The sequence below is a fragment of the Schistocerca piceifrons genome, chromosome 2 (assembly GCF_021461385.2).
Source record: "Schistocerca piceifrons isolate TAMUIC-IGC-003096 chromosome 2, iqSchPice1.1, whole genome shotgun sequence".
Lineage (NCBI taxonomy): Eukaryota > Metazoa > Arthropoda > Insecta > Orthoptera > Acrididae > Schistocerca > Schistocerca piceifrons.
Window position 1 is genome coordinate 767925531 of NC_060139.1, and position 13472 is coordinate 767939002.

Here is a 13472-nt window from a genome sequence, read left to right on the forward strand (position 1 = left end):
TTTGGAGAAAAGAGAACCTCCTGTATGAATATCAAGAGCTCAGATAAATAAATAAATGTTGTGTGACTAGGGCCTTCAGTCGGGTAGACCGTTCACTGGGTACAAGTCTTTCGATTTGACGCCATTTCAGCAACTTGCACGTCGATGGGGATGAAATGATGATGATGAGGACAACACAACACCCAGTCCCTGAGCAGAGAAAATCTCCGACCCAGCCGGGAATTGAACCTGGGCCCTTAGGATTGAGATTCTGTCGCGCTGACCACTCAGCTACCGACGGCGGAAGAGTTCAGATGGAAAACCAGTTCTAAGCAAAGAAGGGAACACAGAAAGGTGGAAGGAGTGGATAGATGGTCTACACAGGCGATGCACTTGAGAAAGCAGGTGCTATATTGGAAGATAGATTAAGGAAAGGAGAACTTACATTTCTAGCATTTGTAGACTTAGAGAAAGCTTTTGACAATGTTGACTGGAATACTCTCTTTCAAATTCTGAACATGGCAGGGGGTCAAATATAGGGAGCAAAAGGTTTTTACAATTTTTACAGAAACCAGATGGCAGTTATAAGAGACGAGGGGCATGAAAGGGAAGCAGTGGTTGTGAAGGGAGTGAGACAGAGTTGTAGCCTTTCCCCAATGTTATTCAATCTGTAAATTGAGGAAGCAGTAAAGGAAACAAAAGAAAAATTCGGAGTAGGTATTAAAATCCATGGAAAAAAAATAAAAACTTTGAGGTTCGCCGATGACATTGTAATTCTGTCAGGGACAGCAAAGGACTTGGAAGAGCAGTTGAACGGAATGGACAGTGTCTTGAAAGGAGGATATATGATGAACATCAACAAAAGCAAAACGAGGATAATGGAATGTAGTCGAATTAAGTTGGGTGATGCTGAGGGAATTAGATTTGGAAATGAGACACTTAAAGTAGTAAAGGAGTTTTGCTATTTGGGGAGCAAAGTAACTGATGGTGGTAGAAGCAGAGAGGATATAAAATGTAGACTGGCAATGGCAAGGAAAGTATTTCTGAAGAAGAGAAATTTGTTAACATCGAGTATAGATTTAAGTGTCAGGAAGTCGTTTCTGAAAGTATTTGTACGGAGTGTAGCCATGTATGGAAGTGAAACATGGACAATAAATAGTTTAGATAAGAAGAGACTAGAAGCTTTCGAAACGTGGTGCTACAGAAGAATTCTGAAGATTAGATGGATAGATCACATAACTAATGAGGAGGTATTGAATAGAATTGGGGAGAAGAGGAGTTTGTGGCACAACTTAATAAGAAGAAGGGACCGGTTGGTAGGACATGTTCTGAGGCATCAAGGGATCACCAATGTAGGATTGGAGGGCAGCGTGGAGGGTAAAAATTGTAGAGGGAGACCAAGAGATGAATACACTAAGCAGATTCAGAAGGATGTAGGTTGCAGTAGGTACTGGGAGATGAAGAAACTTGCACAGGATAGGGTTGCATGGAGAGCTGCATCAAACCAGTCTCAGGACTGAAGACCACAACAACAACAACAACAACAACAACAACAACATACCGTGGATGTCTGCTGGTGTGGGCAATATTATGCAATGGGGGACATTCACCTGAGCTTTCATGGAATCTGTTGTTGTAATTGTAGGTACCATAACAGTTGTGAACTTCATGCTTGATGTCTTTCCTGGCGGTGATGGCATCTTCCAGGATGATAAATGTCCTCGTCACAAGGTCAGAATCATGCTATAAATGGTTTTAAAAGCTTGAGAGTGAACGCACATTGGTATCTTGGTCACTAAATTCACCTAATATGAGCACAATGAGACCCATCTGGGGTGCTATTGGGCATCAGCTCTGCTCCCACAGACCACCTGTTTGTAGACATTTGGTGCCATCTACCTCTAGAAAGCTACCAAGGGCTTGGTGAATTAATGCCTCATAGAATCGGTGCTACACTGTGCTCCAAACATGGGTCAATATGCACTTAGCCAGGTGGTCATAATTTTTTGACCCATCAGTAAACAAACACAATTTGACAAAAGCCAAATTCTGCACCCTCACAACACTTTCCTTATTTACAGGCAGAGGAAACTAAACCACAGCCTTTCCTGAAGCCAAAAAGTGAAGTGTGGACAGATGCTCCTTTACAGGTAAGCACATTCCAGTGAAATCTCACACTTGTTTTTCACCGTCCCAACTAAAGAAAGATATTTCCTTCCTTACTCTTCTATCCTGCCAGTACTGGCAAACCAGTTGTCTGCCAACACCTTTTGACCTGACTGATAAGTCACAGAACAACATTTGAAGGTCTGTTGTTTATATGGTTTAATTACTCAGTTTGCAACCCAGTGTTTATTTCCAAATTATATGAGGCTTTCTTTTTAAGTAAATACCATTTTGAAATAAAAAAAGTAGATTTTTCTTAGTAGTTTTATTTTTAAATGAAAGCCTGTACTTTAATCTACTTTTCTACATAATTCTCACCAATATTAAGGCATTTATTGTATTGTACAACTAGCTGTCAATACCATCCTTGTAGAAATCTGGTGCCCGAGTGTAACTTTCAATAATTTAAATATTCTGTGCCAACTGCATAAAACACACTTCTTGACACTTGAAGAAACTCATTAGATAATGCTGAAATCATAAAACATCTTTTCTCTCTCACATTATTATCAGCTTCTGCACCAAATTGCCAGTAATGATTTATGGTTGCTGCCCACTTCATTCCTTATCACACACATTTGTATGGCCATCTTTAAAAGTTCTCACCCATTTCTATACTATCCCATGCCTTATAAGTGTACTTGATGCAACTGTCTACACAAAGGTATGATTGGTTAACCATGTAGCATAACTGCCTTGTCCTGCTGATAATTTGTAGTTAACGTGTCTTGCTTACTTTTTGCATTGTTTGCAAGTTATATTATGTGATGTCATATTCCTGCTGTATCCGAAATAATTGTGTATATTAGCAGATTCAGGTCTGTCTGTGAAGAGCTGAATGCAGAACATGAATTCAGTTTCAGTCCCAAACAACTCTTGAACACAACCCAGAATTCTTCATTCTCCATTGATTCCCCCTGCTGTATCAACCATTTGCGATCTCTTCTTAACTAACTTTTAATGTGTTATTGCTTGACATTTAACTGGCATTGTAAAACTTTTTAAACAATCTGTTTTGTTCATTACTTAACTGAAATTGTGTGAGGCGTGTCCATTAAATGGAAATAAAAACTAATTTGCTTACTCACAGGTGTAATTTCACTTCACCAGACATGTTATGGCTTTGACAATTGCTGTCTCTGAGAAGCAATGTTATTCATGCAGCAGAGTTTAGAAAATAATTAAATTGTCCTTTTCCATTATGTGCCTATTGTAACTTATCATACGGTATCTTTAGTAAATTCAGTGCACCAGAGACAATCACCACTCCATAACTGTTAAATCTTATCACCTCTCCCCTAATAACCAAAATGTCAATTTAGCAAAAAATCAAGTTTCTTAAAATCCACTTCCCAAGAAACAGGTTAACATTCATTACATATCACTGTTTCCTTTTTATCTTTAAAGTTGCTGCCACAAACTTAACTGCATTTCTGCAAAACAACCCTTTAATATTTGGTTGCTAGATTGTGGAATATTTTTCTTGCACATTTTCCCCACTCAAATTTAAGCTTGAACTGCATTTCCATTTGTTGAGCATTTCCTCCGATATGATCTTTTTCACAATTCCTTATATATCACTATACTGATATTGCCAGTTTTTCAATATACTGAAACTATTTTTACTTCTAGTGCTGTTGTTTTGAATTGCACACTTCATTCTAATTTCACTCTCCTTGTTAACCACAAATACAACAAGTGTAAATCCCTGACGAAACTTCTGCAAGTTGTTTGTTTATTTACTCTACACAATATTCTTACTGCACTCTCCTATGCACAAATACTCTTATTTACCATAGCTGCATTGCTTCATAAAGTTATAACATAAGACACTACTGAATCAAAGTATATCAGCACAGTTCTTGAAGACTCCTACAATGTCCAAGATAAATCATTTGTGTAGGTAAACAACATGAGGGGGCCAAGCACCAAACTTTGTGGATACTGCATTCAGTTTTTCTCCACTATCAGTTTGTTGTTATTCTAGTCATATCATTTGTTAATGTGAACGTCTATTTTCTTAAGTTAAGACACTATTCCATCCAAGCAGTAGGAATGCCTTTAATGACAACAGTTCAGTTTTTCGAGTATACTTTATTGAAACTGAAAACCTCACCAAGGTCTGAGACAGTACCAACAGGGTAATTTTTCTTGTTTAGGTCTATGAGAACGTAGATCATAAACACCTCAAGGATGTTAGAAGTCAACTGCATGACAACTGTAAGACATACAGAAAACAGACCATAGTCAGATGATAGAACATATTTTCAAGTTTTTTACACTCACATTACAAGTGCTCAATATGGAATGACTAAATGTCTTATGTGCATGCAAATAATCGAAGCTGTCAACACGAACTAATCGGGAAGACACAATATCGGCCCACTTTGAAAATTTTCACTTAATTGCCTACAGATGCGAACTGTTGTGATGCAACAATACAAAGTAAATGATTTGTCAATATATCCTGAAATGCCCGGCCCCTAGTGCCAGTATGTCACAGCACACATTATGAATCACAACTCTGAGAGCGTTCTACCCATTGATATATCATTTTTCGGTATGTTTTCTTTCAGAGTATTTCTGAAACCCTACAGGTACTTATGAGTAACCCTTTATTGCTTTTTCAGTAGAGAAAACTCTATGTAAACCAACCTGAGCTGTCATTAAAAGGTTCTCTCACAAAGGTGGTGGTGATGTTTGATTCGTGGCGCACTCAACTGCGCGGTCATCAGTGCCAGTACAAAGTCCCAAGTTTTTCACAGTCCAATTTTTTACACAGTCCATTCAAGCCACTGTCATGACTGATGATGATGAGGAGGAGGAGGAGGAGGAGGACAACACAAACACCCAGCCCCTGGGCAGAGAAAATCCCCAACCCGGCCAGGAATTGAACATGGGACCCCGTCATCTCTCGCAAAGGTGATTCAATATTTTAAGGTACTATAATGGTTCAAGTTGTGAATGCATATTTTGCATTGAGTTTTCTCTGCTGGTGTGTGAGTAGAAATCTAATGTCACTGTATGCGAAACAATTTTGGTTTCTGTGTGCTATTCTTTTCAACTGGCTAGAACAATGACTCAAGAATGATATGGTATTAAGTTATCAAAAAGTTCACTCTATCTTCATTGGTCAAGGAAGCTACCGCATATGAAAAGGTACTGTGATTGCATCAATTACACATGAATAAATGATGTTTAGGCAAACTTAATTGTGCCAGTGTATGATTTCACATAACTCAGTTGTTAATGTCAAAGATCAATGATTTCCATTAACTGGAAATAATAAAGATGTGGAGTTAGTCCATCTTATAGTGAGTAACACATTATCATTATGTGTGGTGGGGGCAATTATTAAATCAGTATACAACCATTAATTTTCTTTTGCGAAGCTGAACCTGCATTTTGGAGTAGATTTTTCATTCCAAAGCTTAACTTAATTTTTGGATTCTGTTAAAATCAGATTTATGTATGTTCTGAGATAGTAAGCATATAAATGTATGTGATATTCTGGTTGGTTAATGCAAGGCACATTAAACTCGAGCCCATGCAATTTACTTTTTCATGTAACCAACACAACAGACTTAAGTGGAGAAGGAGAACTAATAAAAAAGTCCAGGCATAGTGCACTGAAGGGAGGGGGTCTTTGTCAGTGTAGTAGACAAATGCAAGTGATCATTTATACTTTTTTCATAGTGACATATTTGAATCAAGTGTCAATTATAATAACTCAGAATTCAGTAAAGTAGCTTTTAGAATAGTTTGGTAGCAGTTTACTGCTTTAATTGGTATTTCTCAACTAGTGAAAGATCAGATTTACATATCACCTCAAATATTAGGCAAGGCACTTTGAAATTGTTTCTTTTTTACAAATCTGATTACAATGTAACCTTTATTATTGAGAGATGATATCTAAGCCATTTAGTAGTAGAATAAATTGATCAATAGAGTAAAACTGATAGCCGCCACCCCCCCCCCCCCCCTCCACCCCCTGCCTCCATCAATATTAAAGTGCCTACTTAACTTTAGATTTTTAGAAGGAAACATAATTTTCAGTAAACTCTTTAGTATTTAAAATTATAAAAGATAAATAATATTTAGATTTTGTAGATGTTTTATTAAACCAGAAACTATAGAGTCAATTGGTACTGCTTAGTTGTTGCAGAGCAATGAAGCTATTCTGTGTGCATCACAAATGCTACACTCATACCTACAATGGCACCTCAGGAAAGAAAGCTACTATTCACATTTATGGCATACATTTGTTATGAAACATGCTTCCTTTTTCGCCACTGCTCTCTCTAGTGACATTTGCTTCATCCCAAACTGCACTCCCCCCCCCCCCCCCTGCCTCCCCCCTTTAAAATCAACTAAATAAAATGTGTGTACTTCCCATTTGTAAATCACTTCATTGTCAGATTCCTTACTTCTCAGCTGGTAGAGTGTGGAAGGTTTCGGGCTGCAAGTGCTTTGTGTTTGACCAGTGTCACTAATGATCACAATAACAACAACAACAACAACAACAACAGTGTAGGTCCTACCACAGTGTAATAGCCATTACATAGTTATGCTGAGTTCTGATGTCAATTACTTCATTTACTGTGACGAAGTGACCAGCTGAACAATTTCTGGTGCGGAAGAAGCTGTTCATACAATCATTTCACCAGCTGTAACTCCACATTCATGCTAGTATTTGGAAAAAAAAAGTAATTTAAACTTCCTGGCAGATTAAAACTGTGTGCCAGATGGAGACCTGAACTTGCCTTTCATAATAGGTAAGTGCTCTACCAACTGAGCTACTCAAGCCCGATTCACGACCTGTCCTCACAGCTTTACTTCTGCAAGTACAAAGGGCGTTCAAAAAGTTTTGCACAGTCGTCTCTAATTTTTTTATTTTTTGGAGGAGGAGAATGAAATATTTTGTGGACATAGTTGGAACATTTAGCTACAAGTTGGTATACAAAAGTATTTTCTTTTATTTACAGGTGAGCCATAATGGGACATGAAGTAGATGTCAGGTTGCAACAATGGTTGGTGGTGGAGTTCCTCTTCAAGATTGGTGATGACCCTGCCACATCGATTCACAGGACGTTACTCCCCATTTATGGGGAGAACACAATGGGTCACAGCAGTATCCAGCAGCAGTTGCAGAGGTTTAAAGAAGGTGATTTCTCTCTATTGGACAATCCACGATGTAGTAGACCATCAATGGCAGTGAGTTTTTGGAACCTGGTTCCCCAATTAACCAGGACCGTTACTGTTTGTCATTGGACAATCTGCGATGTGCCATCAAGACCCACAGACCACAGCTTTAGGGTCAACTCATCAGACTGCACCATGACAATGCCAAGCCCCATACAGCCCTTATGACGCAGGAGAAAACCGGGAAAATGAGTTGGAAAATTGTTCCTCATCTCTCTACAGTCCGGACTTGGCTCCGTCTGATTTTTACCTCTTTGGTCGTCTGAAGGCCCACCTGCGTGGTAAAACATTTGATAGAGAGAAAGACCTTATTTCCTGTGTCAAGTGATGGTGTAAAAGTCAATCCCCAGAATTTTACCAAAGTGCATTTACATCATGGAAAGAACATTGTGCTAGAAGCGTCACAGTTGATGGAGGCTACATTGAGTAGGCTCAATGTATAGCTAAATGTTTGAAGTATGTTCACAAAAAATTTCATTCTCCCCCTGCAAAAAATAAAAAAAAAAAAATTAGAGACAACTGTGCAAAATGTTTTGAGCATCCTTTGTACCTCATCGCCTACCTTCCAAACTTCAAACAAGCTCTCCCATCAAACTCATAAGACTAGCACTCTTGGAAGAAAGAATATAGTGGAGATATGGATTATCAACAGCCTGCAGGATTGTTTCCAGAATGAATTTTCACTCTGCAGTGGAGTGTGCACTGATGAAACTTTCTGGCAGATTAAAACTGTGTGCCAGTCTGCGACTCATGCTCGGGTAGTTCAGATGGTAGAGCCCTTGCGCACGAAAGACGAAGGTCCCAAGTTCAAATCTCAGTCAGGCACACAGTTTTAATCTGCCAGGAAGTTTCATATCAGCACACACTCTGCTGCAGAGTGGAAATTCATTCTGGAAATTTTTAATTATTGGTAACTTTTGTAATTAGTATAGAAGTTTTATGAAATAATGGTGACCTATTCAAAATAATTTAGCTTTATGACCAAAATACAGATGAACCATTTTGTTTTCACCCCCACCATTCCCCACTCGAAAAAGTGGATAACCTCCCTGTTGGACAAGACAAAATAAGAAGCTATCAATTTGGGTAAAAAAAATGTTAACCGAAGAGTTTGCTTCTTGGGTGTCAGCCAAGGATGAACAAATTTCTCAGCTGATGGATATGGAGCTTTGGGAAGCAGTTAGTAGGATTTCTACCAAGATAGTGGAGGATCATAATCACTCATAGGCAATGTACATGACAACTGAAAAAATCATCCAAGACTTATTGCTATTGTGAAATATCATTAGTGAGCAGTTTGGTGAAATGGAAAAGGAGTTAGCAAGGTCAAAGATGCAGTAAACAATGACAGATCGGTGGCACCAGGCTCTGAAGACACCTGTTTCTGGGTTAATGTTGCAAAATGCTGCAGGTGAAACCAACTAGGTCAGTTTCTGTGTTCCACAACCCACTGTGTGATATGGTAATGGTACCATATTTCACCACAGTGATGATGGAAGAAAATTTAATAAGGTACAAGATTGGATTGGATTGTTTGAGGGAAGAGACCAAGCAGTGAGGTCATCGGTCTCCCAGTTCATTCTGCTGACCAGAGAGAGAGAGAGAGGAGGAGATTAGTGTTTAACGTCCCGTCGACAACGAGGTCATCAGAGATGGAGCACAGGCTCGGATTAGGGAAGGATGGGGAAGGAAGTTGGCCATGCCCTTTCAAAGGAACCATCCTGGCATTTGCCTGGAGCGATTTAGGGAAATCACGGACAACCTAAATCAGGATGGCAGGCTGCGGGATTGAACCATCGTCCTCCCAACTGCGAGTCCAGTGTGCTAACCACTGTGCCACCTCACTCAGCAAAGGCACAAGAAGTCTCAAGTGTTCCTGATGGATAAAAAGAGCGTTCCCCCAGTAGTTTTCATAAAGGCTTTTAGTAGAGCAATGCCACAATCATGGTCAGAAGCTCTAAGAATAGTATTCGTCACAGGATTTGTTTGGGGTGATGCTGTGTTATGGTGACTGAATGAGCTGAATACTGTCGAACATATGATGAGTTAGAGTGAGCATTTTTAGTGTACTATTTGTAAGCTGGTGTGCAAGAAAGGTAATGTAACGAAGTTTTTCACCTCGAACCATTTTAGCCTTGTCAAGGTAGTCTCTCAAAAAGTATTTGAACAAAAAAGATGCTGGGTTAACACAACAGGATGTAGTGAGAATTTTAAAAGTGAAATTATTATATATGTTTCTGAAAAATTGATCATCGTTTCCAAGTCTAACATTAAGGAATTTACACCTGAGTTAGATTCAATAGCTCTGATTACAGTAGATGTGAAAGCATCTTTGCAGAATGTGAAAAACAACAACAACAACAATAACAATCATCATCATGCAGAACAGACTACTGTGCTAATCACGATGGTCAGCAGAATGACCGAGCGAGGTGGCGCAGTGGTTAGCACATTGGACTCACATTCGGGAGGACAATGGTTCAATCCCGTGTCCGGCCATCCTGATTTAGGTTTTCCGTGATTTCCCTAGATAACTTCAGGCAAATGCCGGGATGGTTCCTTTGAAAGGGCACGGCCGATTTCCTTCCCCATCCTTCCCTAATCCGAGCCTGTGCTCCATCTCTGATGACCTCGTTGTCGACGGGACATTAAACACTAATCTCCTCCTCTCTCTCTCTGGTCAGCAGAATGAACTGGGAGAGGTGTGCAGTGATGATAACAGGAACAGGCAGAGTAACAATAACTATTTTACTGTGGGAAGCAGAAGCACAGTGGGAGAACCAGTCCATAGAATACAATACAAATCAGAACTGAGGTGGTCCAAAAGACAACTGTAATGTGGTGGACAATGGAAATTGATCATCTGCTTCCCAACAGTAAAACCAAACATGACAGCATTAGGCCCCAATTGGGTGACTGAGGGAGGGATAGGTGCAAAACTCAATGGATCTAGTTATTAAGCATGACAAAGGATGTGGCATGAGAGAAGAGTTATAATTCAACACTGTGAAATGTGATAACAGACAACACCATGTCACAATTGGCATTAATTTTTTCCCACACAATTACTCTCAACACAGGAGCTGCAGCCAGTGTGATCTCCATTGATAAGTGAAAGTATAATCATACCCACCTTACTAGTAATGGGAGCAATCAGCACCAGATCATGGAATGCAAAATGGCAGGCATGCATATCGATAGAAGTAGGAAATTTAACAAGAGTTGGATATTAACTCTTTCCTGCGGACTGAATTCTGGAAATTTATTTCCTGCTTGAGAATAAAGTCATTACTGACCTCTCAATGAGGAAATGTAAGTTAATACTTGATGGAGACAAAGTGGTAACAGAACTTGTTAAAACAAATGTTGACCATGGTAGATATTGCTAATGCATAAAGACTGGATACATAAACATGGAGGGTTGTGAACTAAATATGCAACAAACTGAGGTCATTACTGCCGATACTTTAGATGTGCAACCAATAAATACACTATTAAGAATCTCTATATTTGAACAAAGAACAATGTGCACACTTAACAGATGTTTTATTACATTAAGTCAAAGTGCTTGAAGAAAACCCATATATAATAAAGGGCTACCAGTTTCATCTTACTGTCATGCCACCCATAATTTTGCCATCAATCCCCTGTTTTCTGGGCCAAAAGACTGGGGGCCACAAGGATATTAAGGAATTTTTCAACTAGTGATCTGCATTTGGGTGTATAAATAATTATATGTAACAAGACACTTGTAGTTAATCTTTGAGGAGGATGTCATTTGTGAAGAGAGATACAGAAATAGAGTTATGTAATCTCTTCCGTATCGAACTATACTGACTATGAACCAGAACTATGGTAGAAGACCATGAACAGGTGGACAGGTCATATCTGTTGGTCATAATAAGGGTAGTTATATAAGTTAACCTTTAGTGTTTAAACCTTGCGCTGTATTTTCAGAATTATAATGTAGTGTTATGGATGATGGATGATAAAGTTAAATCTTCTATGGTGAATGGTCAACCTGTTTTATGTAGATATTGAATTTTTGTACTGTAGAAATGGAAGTTCCTTTATGCATGGAAAGGATATTTACGTGAAAGCTGAACAACAGGAACTGTTAGACAATCCCTTAAGACAGCTAAAATTAGCGAATGATATGTGATGAATTATAAGCTGAGGGAATTCAGAGTTGATCAGATGGTTTCCATTTTGTTTTGTCAAGTTGATTTTGATGGCACTGGTTTGTTTCAGTGAGCTTGCTGCAAGTGGAATCAGTACGAAGGAGTGTAAATAAGGAACAAATGCCCTCTGAATTGTCCTTGTCAGTATGAATGTTTTAAAAGATCAGACAAGTGTGTTGCCCCGGAAAAAGTGAGGTAGAGATGCTAGTAGAACTTTACAGATTATAATTTCATGGTTTAGTTGTGAAATAAGTTAACTGTGACTGAATGCAGGATGATATGCTACCTCTGGAGTGTTGAGATAGTGGTCTAGGATGAGCATATTGCTGCCATGTGATATGAATCAAACAGAGTTTTATATATTGAATACCAATATGAAAGTTTTAAGTGCTTCGTTATGTATTCACTAAAAAGTAAACTATCATCGAGGAGGAAGATACAGTGATAAACAAAGGAAGAAACGTGCATAAGAGGCAAACAATAAGTGACATGTACCTTAAAAGAGCAATTTCACCTACGAGGATGTGAATCTCTCTTCTGTGTGGAAGCAATATACCTGGTGTGGTAGTGTGTACGGGCAAAAAAAAAATGTGCATTACTCAAATGAACACAGTCTTAAATGAACTGGAGCTGAGCAGCATCGGCAAAGTGACAATCCAGCTTTCCAGCAGCCAGCATGGTTGATGTGGAGTTATATACAGCAGCCAAAGTTAGACTATGTTATAAACAAAATTCAAATGCAAGGCAAGAACTACAAAGATGCTCAAAAAAGTGCTCGTAGAAAATGTAAGCGTTCTCTACTCAACCAATAAAACTTTTAACACATGAACATACAACAAATTGTGCCAGAATATGTAAATATTTCTGAATTGCAAACTACAATAAAAAAAGGCTTTTACTAAATGGAAACAAACTAATTGTAAACTGAAATTTCAGATGTAAAAATCATAAACAATTTCAAGCATGCCTTGTAAACAAAAATCATTCATCGTACAATTAAAGTCTCATGAGGTTGCAGGCTTTTTTCGCAATTTTACTGGGTTTTCTGTTGAACAAGCCCAAATGAGAAGACAGAAATAACAAATATGCTCCAGATAGAAAAAGCAATCCAACTCAAGCAGAAAGCAAAGCAACAATACTGAAGGAATCTATTGTTTCAAATGTGATGTAATAACAAGGAAAATTTTTTAGGTACTATTCACCTGATGACACTATATGTTGACCCAAAAATATGTAAAATGCTATTCTAATTTTGTAAATTTAAAACTACACTCCTGGAAATGGAAAAAAGAACACATTGACACCGGTGTGTCAGACCCACCATACTTGCTCCGGACACTGCGAGAGGGCTGTACAAGCAATGATCACACGCACGGCACAGCGGACACACCAGGAACCGCGGTGTTGGCCGTCGAATGGCGCTAGCTGCGCAGCATTTGTGCACTGCCGCTGTCAGTGTCAGCCAATTTGCCGTGGCATACGGAGCTCCATCGCAGTCTTTAACACTGGTAGCATGCCGCGACAGCATGGACGTGAACCGTATGTGCAGTTGACGGACTTCGAGCGAGGGCGTATAGTGGGCATGCGGGAGGCCGGGTGGACGTACCGCCGAATTGCTCAACACGTGGGGCGTGAGGTCTCCACAGTACATCGATGTTGTCGCCAGTGGTCGGCGGAAGGTGCACGTGCCCGTCGACCTGGGACCGGACCGCAGCGACGCACGGATGCGCGCCAAGACCGTAGGATCCTATGCAGTGTCGTAGGGGACCGTACCGCCACTTCCCAGCAAATTAGGGACACTGTTGCTCCTGGGGTATCGGTGAGGACCATTCGCAACTGTCTCCATGAAGCTGGGCTACGGTCCCGCACACCTTTAGGCCATCTTCCGCTCACGCCCCAACATCGTGCAGCCCGCCTCCAGTGGTGTCACGACAGGCGTGAATG